Here is a 7688-nt window from a genome sequence, read left to right on the forward strand (position 1 = left end):
CAGGATTCAACATCCCTTCATGATTTAAAAAAAAGAGAATGCTCTAAGAGCTAGGACTAGAAGGGAACTTCTTAAACCTCATAAAGGACATCCATGAAAACTTTATAGCTAATATCATACTAAGTAGGAAGAGACTGAATGCTTTCTCCCTAAGATCAAGAATGATATAAGATATCTGTTCTTATCACTTCTATTCAACCCTGTACTGTGGGTTCTAGCCAAGGCAATTAGGCAAGAAAATGAAATAAAAGCTATCAATATTAAAAGGAAGAAATGAAACTATTTGCAGATGGTATGATCTTGTACATAGCAAATCCTAAGGAGTTCATGAAAAAAATAATATTAGAATTAATAATAAATGAGTTCAGCAAAGTTTCAAGACACAAGATCAGTATGCAAAAGTCCATTGTATTTCAATATACCATCAACGAACAACTCAAAAATGAAGTTAGGAAAACAATTCCATCTATAAGACATCAAAAATAATTAAAAAAATAGGAATACATTTAACCAAAAAATGCATAACTTGTATTCTGGAAACTATAAAACATTGTTGAAAGAAATCAAAGAAGACCTAGAAAAATGGAGAAACTTCCCATGTTCATGGATTGAAAGACTTAATATTGTTAATATGGCACGCCCCAGATTGATCTGTAGAATCAATGCAATCCCTAGCAAAAGCTCAGCTTACTTACTTTCAGAAATTACAAGCTGTTTCTAAAACTCTTAAGGAAATTCAAGAGACCCAAAATAGCCAAAGAATTCTTGAAAAAGAACAGAGTTGTAAGATCCACAATTCCCAGTTTCGTAACTTAACACCCTACTGGTAAGAATATAAAATAGTGCAGCCACTTTGGAGAACAGCCCAGCAGTTCCCTAGATAGTTACCGTATAACCCAGTAATTCCACTCCTAGGTGTATATACCCAAAAGAAATAAAACATATGTCTACACAAATACTTGTACACTGCTATTCATAGCAGCATTACTCATAATAGCCCAAAAGTGGAAACAACTTAAATGTCTACCAATTATTGAATGGACAAATGAAATGTGGTATATTTTAACAGTGGAATATTTTTTGGCAAAAAGAATAAATGAAGTACTGATACATGCTACAACATGGATGAGCCTTGACATCATGATGCCAAGTGAAAGAAGCCAGTCACAAAGGACCACATATTGTACCATTTTATTTATATGAATGTCCCGAATAGGCAAATCTTCATAGGTAGAAAATAGGTTAGTGGTTGCTGAGGGCTGTAGGAGAGAGAATGGCTAAGGGGTGCAGTTTCTTTTTAAGACAATGGAACCGTGGGGGGTACCTGGGTGGCTCAGTCGTTAAGCATCTGCCTTTGGCTCAGGGTGTGATCCCGGTGTTCTGGGATCAAGCCCCACATCAGGCTCCTCTGCTGGGACCCTGCTTCTTCCTCTCCCACTCCCCTTGCTTGTGTTCCCTCTCTCGCTGGCTGTCTCTCTCTCTGTCAAATAAATAAATAAAATCTTAAAAAAAAAAAAGACAATGAAAACGTTCTAAAATGGATTGTGGTGATAGACACACGACTCCATGAATATACTAACACACACTTAATCATGCACTTTAGATAGATAATCTGGCATATGATTTACATTTCAGTGAAGCTACTTACAAAGAGTTGGATATAGACAGGGAAGCAAACCACCAAAGGGCTCTATCTGAACAAGTCACGATAGCATTGATTCTCCCAAGTCGCTGAATCAATAAGAAGAAATTGGGCGCATTGCAATCTTAGAGGACCTGCAAAATAGAGCAGGATGTTATCAGAGGACACTTAGAGATGAAGAATATGGAAAAGGGAAGGAATCCGTGGCCATCCAATTCAGGGAGCTCACACCAAACCTGAACTCCAGGGATGATATGACATGAGAGCATTCTGGTTCTCAGTTAACCCAGAATAAAGTCTAAAATGATGAAAAAATAGAGATACTGACAACTGCAGGGATTATGAAAAAAAAAAAGGATGTGTCCAGCATCAAATGAAGACTCAAAGTCAAAAGTATCTGGGAAAGAAAAGACCAAGTTTACTGGCAAAGAGCAAGGGAGTCGGACTTAGAAGCATTCACTCATTTGATATAAAGCACAAGTGTTTAAAAGAACAACGACAAAAACAAAAACCACACACACACACACACACACACACACACACACACACATACCTCTTGAAATATTGCTAAGGCTGCCACATATACCATAGACTGTTCCTAGTGAGAAATCAGTAATTTGCTCATATGTTTCTCACTGATTGTTATATTCATAAACATCCAATAGTTTTGTGGCAAGTGCTTGGTATTTTATTTATTTGGGGGGACTAGAATAAGATGTGGAGACCCTGCTTTTTTTGGTTTATCTCAGAGTTAATTAGGTGGGGTTCTTCCTGACTGTGACATGTCGGAGTGGAGGTAGGGCAAAATAGCAGGTTTATGCTTCCACACCAGTTTCATCTTGAAAGCAAAAATGTTAATTGTAGCCGAAAGAGCTCCAGGGACTTAATTCCAAAGGTCATAAAAGTGCAGAACTATGCTCCCTGTTTCCTCTTCCAGAAAAAAAGAAATTATTGTATTAATTTCCTTTTGATGCCTAAAAACTTAGCCGCTTAAAAACAACACCCATTTATTATTCCACAGTTATGTAGGCTCTCAGAAGGCAGTTGGCTCAGCTGGGCTCTCTGCTCAGGATCTCAAGGTGATGGCCAGGCCAGGCTGGGATTTTAGCTGAAGGCTCAGGGGAAGAATCTACTTCAGAGCTTATTCAGAAAGATGACAGAATTCAGTTCCATGCAGTGGTGGGAAACCGAGGTCCTGGTTTCCTGTCTGGTTGTCAGCCAGGGGCCAGGGGCCAGGGACCAGGGGCCACATTCCTTCACATGTGGCCTCTCCTTCTTCCCACCCACAATGGCACTTGGATTCCTTCTCATTCTCAGAATTTCTCTGACTTCCCTTTTTACCTTCCTCTTCTACCACCTCCTTTCCCATCAGCTGGAAAAAGTTCTTTGCTTTTAAGGACTCATGATGAAATCAGGTGCGTAGAGAGAATCTCTGACTCTTAATGTCACCTGACTTGGAACTTTCATTACAACTACAAAATCCCTTCTTGGCAGCGCCTAGATTAATGTTTGACTGAATAACTACTGACAGGACTCCTGGGACATGAGGGCATTATTAGGACCCTGCCTACCACATCCGTGCACATAAAAGAGACAAAAGGCCAATTCCTAGTTGACACAAGGGCTACCCTTTCTATCCTGAGCCCCACTGCAATAAAACAACCAGTCAGTCGCTCAGAGAAATTGATGCATTACAGTAGGTATTCCAACCCACTTCCTTTTCTACACACATTGACCCTTGACTACCACATTAGGACCAATAGAAGAACAACACTGGTTACTCCTTTGTGCTTCCATGCCTGTCAACTACCTGGCAGAATACTTTTATATAAATGTGGCTGTCAGATCAAGTGCTCACTGGAAAGATTATTCTTAGAAAATAAAGAACCACTAGAAACACAATTTCACAGCATATTATTTCTGCACTTGACTTTCTTAAACTGGCCCAGACAATGACTTTTGGAACTTTAGATCCCTTACTCCAAATGGCACATGACAATTGATGAGCAAAAGCTCTGTTGATGGAAGGAATGGGATGGGAAGAGAACCTATAAAGATAAAGGTAGTTCCTTCTTGGTCATTGCCTAAGCCATTTTAATATTCTCTGAAATCAGAAGTTATTCAAGGAATAAACCAGTCATAGATCCTCAGAACAACCACAACAAATTCCTTGTACAAGTCTAAGCATGGCCTTCTTACAAACCTAGTGGAAAGGGATATCAGTTTGTGCAAGACTTAAAAGCCATTCCTGGAGTTATTCCTAGTTTTCCAGAAGTGCATAATGCTAATGTTCTTCTCTTTCCAGTTCCACTTACAGGTAAATAGTTCACGGTACTGGCCTCACTCACCTTCATGAGCATTTCTGTGAATAAAGACAGTTGATGGGTTTACCTTTATTTGGAATGACTAACAATATAGTTGGTCAATAATGCCTCGGGGATTCACCCAGGCACCTTTAATTACTTCCAGCCTTTAAGTAATAACTTAAAAAAGGTAACATTCTTAAAAGGTTAAGATTTCATTCAGTGTAGAAGACCTTACTTCATATTTACCTCTCCTGGAAAATAATGATTCAACCTACCTCTTGGAAGAGGAAGTGGCTGAATATGGTAAAGCCTGAAGGAAAAGTTACAGTTTTACCAAGAGGTAGTACAGTAGTGAGGAGGTGACCTCTCCACCAAAGAGCATCCTCTACCCCAAAACTGGATTGAATGGATCCAGCAATATTCAAACCCAACAACTAAATGGGAACGGATAGGATTTGCAGAACTTAAGAGGTATTATAGGCAATGGGTTCCCAATCTTTCCAGACTAACTGGACTCCTTCAAGAACTTACCAAAAACAGGTAATCAGAATTTACTTAAGAAGCTGCAACTGGCTTTGCCACTTCGAAATCTAAATTATAGGCGACCCCCATCCCAGGTCTACCAGAATACAAAAAAAAAAAAAAATCATCATCATCATCATCATCATCATCATCATCATCATCATCATCATCTTATGTCCTTTCAGTACATTTCCTTGTGCTGAAGCAAAAAAAAGGGTGTCAGGAGGGTACCCGTGATAGAGGCTTTGGCTCAGCAACATGGGAAACACCGCCTCCTATTTAGGTATTTCTCTAGATTCAATGGCTAGTGTCTTCCTCCCTATTATGTGCCATGACTGTGGCTGCAAAACTGGTAGATGCTTCTGTGGATGTCACTCTTGCCACACCACTAATTCCATAGGTTCCACATGCTGTTCAATCCTGACTACTAGCTAGCAACATCCAGTACGGCTCAGTAGGCAGATTCTCTATGACTGACGGCTATTGCTGGCCTCTCGTATGACCATTTGTCACTGATGGAATCTCAATCCTGCAGTGTTCCTTCCACCACTTGATGAAGGAGCCTCATGACTCTATAACGGCAACTGTAAAATTGAGTGTCCAAGAGGAAGATCAAGTTGATGTTTCCCTAGGGAATGTGGAACAAGTGTTCTTTTTAAATGATCAAGGTCAATACCATTGAGGTTTGGCAGCGACTGCATAAAACTGTGTAAGAGGATAAATTTCCACCCAAATCTGGGTCAGCCCAAGTGGTGGAACTAATAGCCTTGACAAGAGCAGGTGTCAAAAGGGTACAAGTTAAGGCACATAGTGAGAGCAATGATAAAGAAGGTGAAGGGAATGCACTGGTAGATCATTAAACAACATAAGTGGCACTTTTGTCCTTGCTGATAGGACTTACTTATGATGAGACAAATATAAGAAAATGAATATATTTATACATAAAATCTATTTCAGACATAGGATATTCAGCCTCAGGTTCAGGACAAAAAAAACATTTGCTAAAATCAAGTTGTTCTGTCAATTTCAATGGTTCCTAATGCAGCTAAAATGGCCCTTTGGTTGCGCCCAAAAAATGACGTAAAGGTTAACCAAAATGCAATAACACTGCTTCCACCATGAATAAGAGTTTACGGGGAGATTTCTCCTTGGTAGCTAGAGATGTGGAGGGCTTATGCCTAATCTGTACCATCATAACCCAGAAAAAAAAAAAAACTGTGAAGGTGGGATACATATGGGTCTGAGCCATATTCCAGAGGAATTTCAAACTCATAAAGATGGGGGCACCTGGGTGGCTCAGTTGGCTAAGCTTCTGCCTTCGGCTCAGTCATGATCCCAAGGTCCTGGGATCAAGCCCCACATTGGGCTCCCTGCTCAGCGGGGAACCTATTTCTCCCTCTTCCCCCCACCTGTGCACTCTCTCTCACTATCTCTGTCACTGTCTCTCTCTCTCAAATAAATTTAAAAATCTTAAAAAAAACACACACACATAAAGATGGGCTTTATGCAGTTACCCAAGTCACAAGATTATGAACATGTGCTCAGGATCACTTATAAAGTCTGGATGGCAAAGACTTCTCAAGCAGAAAAGTCACTGCAAGAATTGCAGTATCTACACAAATTGTTAGACAATGTTTTTTCCCACCTGGGGGATACTAGCCCTACTCCCTAGTGTTAAAGGTACTGGGACAGTCATAAAGGAACTTGGTAAGGTGTTCTCATTTAATTAAAAGTCGTATTGCTCTCACTCACCACAGTTTCCAGGAAAAGTAGAGGTACCAAAGGAACTCTCAAAAACTTTAAATTGGGGCGGCAGGAGCAGGAAGGGTACAGTGGTACTTCTTTGTGGCAGTCGGGCTTTTTTTCATTTCAGCCGAGGTAGTTTAAAAGTTGAGGGAATATGGAAAAGAGCTGCCCCTCCTAGCCCTCTTTCTCCTGAGTTTGTGACTCTGAGGTCCAAGATGGGCAGTCTGCTCTGTTCTGGGGAGGCTCCCAGGGCACTGGCAGGGCACTGGCCCAATTAATGGCCCAGAAAGTCTACCAATTGGCCATCATCCCCAGGACTCTGGAAGGGGCCAAAGCCCCTGGAGCTGGTGACCTTGGTGGAGGTCATTTGTCATTTAGCTATGATGCTGCCGAAGAGCGTAAGGCTCAAAATACATTTGAAGAGATGGAGAAAAAAGTTGGGTCGAGTGTATCTCTTGGTAAATGAGCTGGAATTAACAGGGACAGCACTTTAGTAAGAACAAAACCTGAAAGTATGGTATCTCAGCACATACTACTCTCTTGGGCTCCACGCTGACTTGGAACGCGGCCGGGAAGACTATGATTCAACACCAGAGAGGGTCTATTGTTACTGTAGGATGCATTATTGGCTTAAAAGACAATTCTGGCCAATCTGTGTACAGTGCCAGTAAAGGAAGATTCTTTGAATTTACACATACTCCTGCTAAAGGAGTAACAAGAAAGAAAATTACAGTGAATGTAGTTGTACCAGGATTGGTTCACACAGAGAGGATGAAAGACTTAAACATTTAAAGAAAAATACCTCTCTTGGGAAGTTTGGAGAACCTATTAATGTGCACATGACATTGTGTTTCTTTTGGAAACACAATATATGGTTACATTTTTTATGAATTATATTTTTTATTATATTATGTTAGTCAATGGGGCGCCTGGGTGGCACAGTGGTTAAGCGTCTGCCTTCGGCTCAGGGCGTGATCCTAGCGTTCTGGGATCGAGCCCCACATCAGGCTCCTCCGCTATGAGCCTGCTTCTTCCTCTCCCACTCCCCCTGCTTGTGTTCCCTCTCTCGCTGGCTGTCTCTATCTCTGTCAAATAAATAAATTAAAAAATCTTTAAAAAAAAAAACATACAGTACATCCCTGGTTTTTGATGTAAAGTTCGATGATTCATTAGTTGCGTATAACACCCAGTGCACCATGCAATACGTGCCCTCCTTACTACCCATCACCAGCCTATCCCATTCCCCCACAGCCTCCCCTCTGAAGCTCTCAGTTTGTTTCCCAGAGTCCATAATCTCTCGTGGTTTATTCCCCCTTCTGTTTACCGCCCCCCTTCATTCTTCCCTTCCTTCTCCTACCAATCTTCCTACTTCTTATGTTCCATAAATGAGTGAAACCATATTATAATTGTCTTTCTCTGCTTGACTTATTTCACTTAACATTATCTCCTCCAGTGCCGTCCATGTTGCAGCA

General features: G+C 40.9%; 1 pseudogene; it reads left to right on the plus strand.

Moving 5' to 3' along the window:
- The window catches only part of LOC103660033, a 58460-nt pseudogene that overhangs the window by 48801 nt on the left and 1971 nt on the right, over positions 1-7688 (plus strand).

This window comes from Ursus maritimus, unplaced genomic scaffold, assembly GCF_017311325.1.
Source record: "Ursus maritimus isolate PB19 unplaced genomic scaffold, ASM1731132v1 scaffold_27, whole genome shotgun sequence".
Lineage (NCBI taxonomy): Eukaryota > Metazoa > Chordata > Mammalia > Carnivora > Ursidae > Ursus > Ursus maritimus.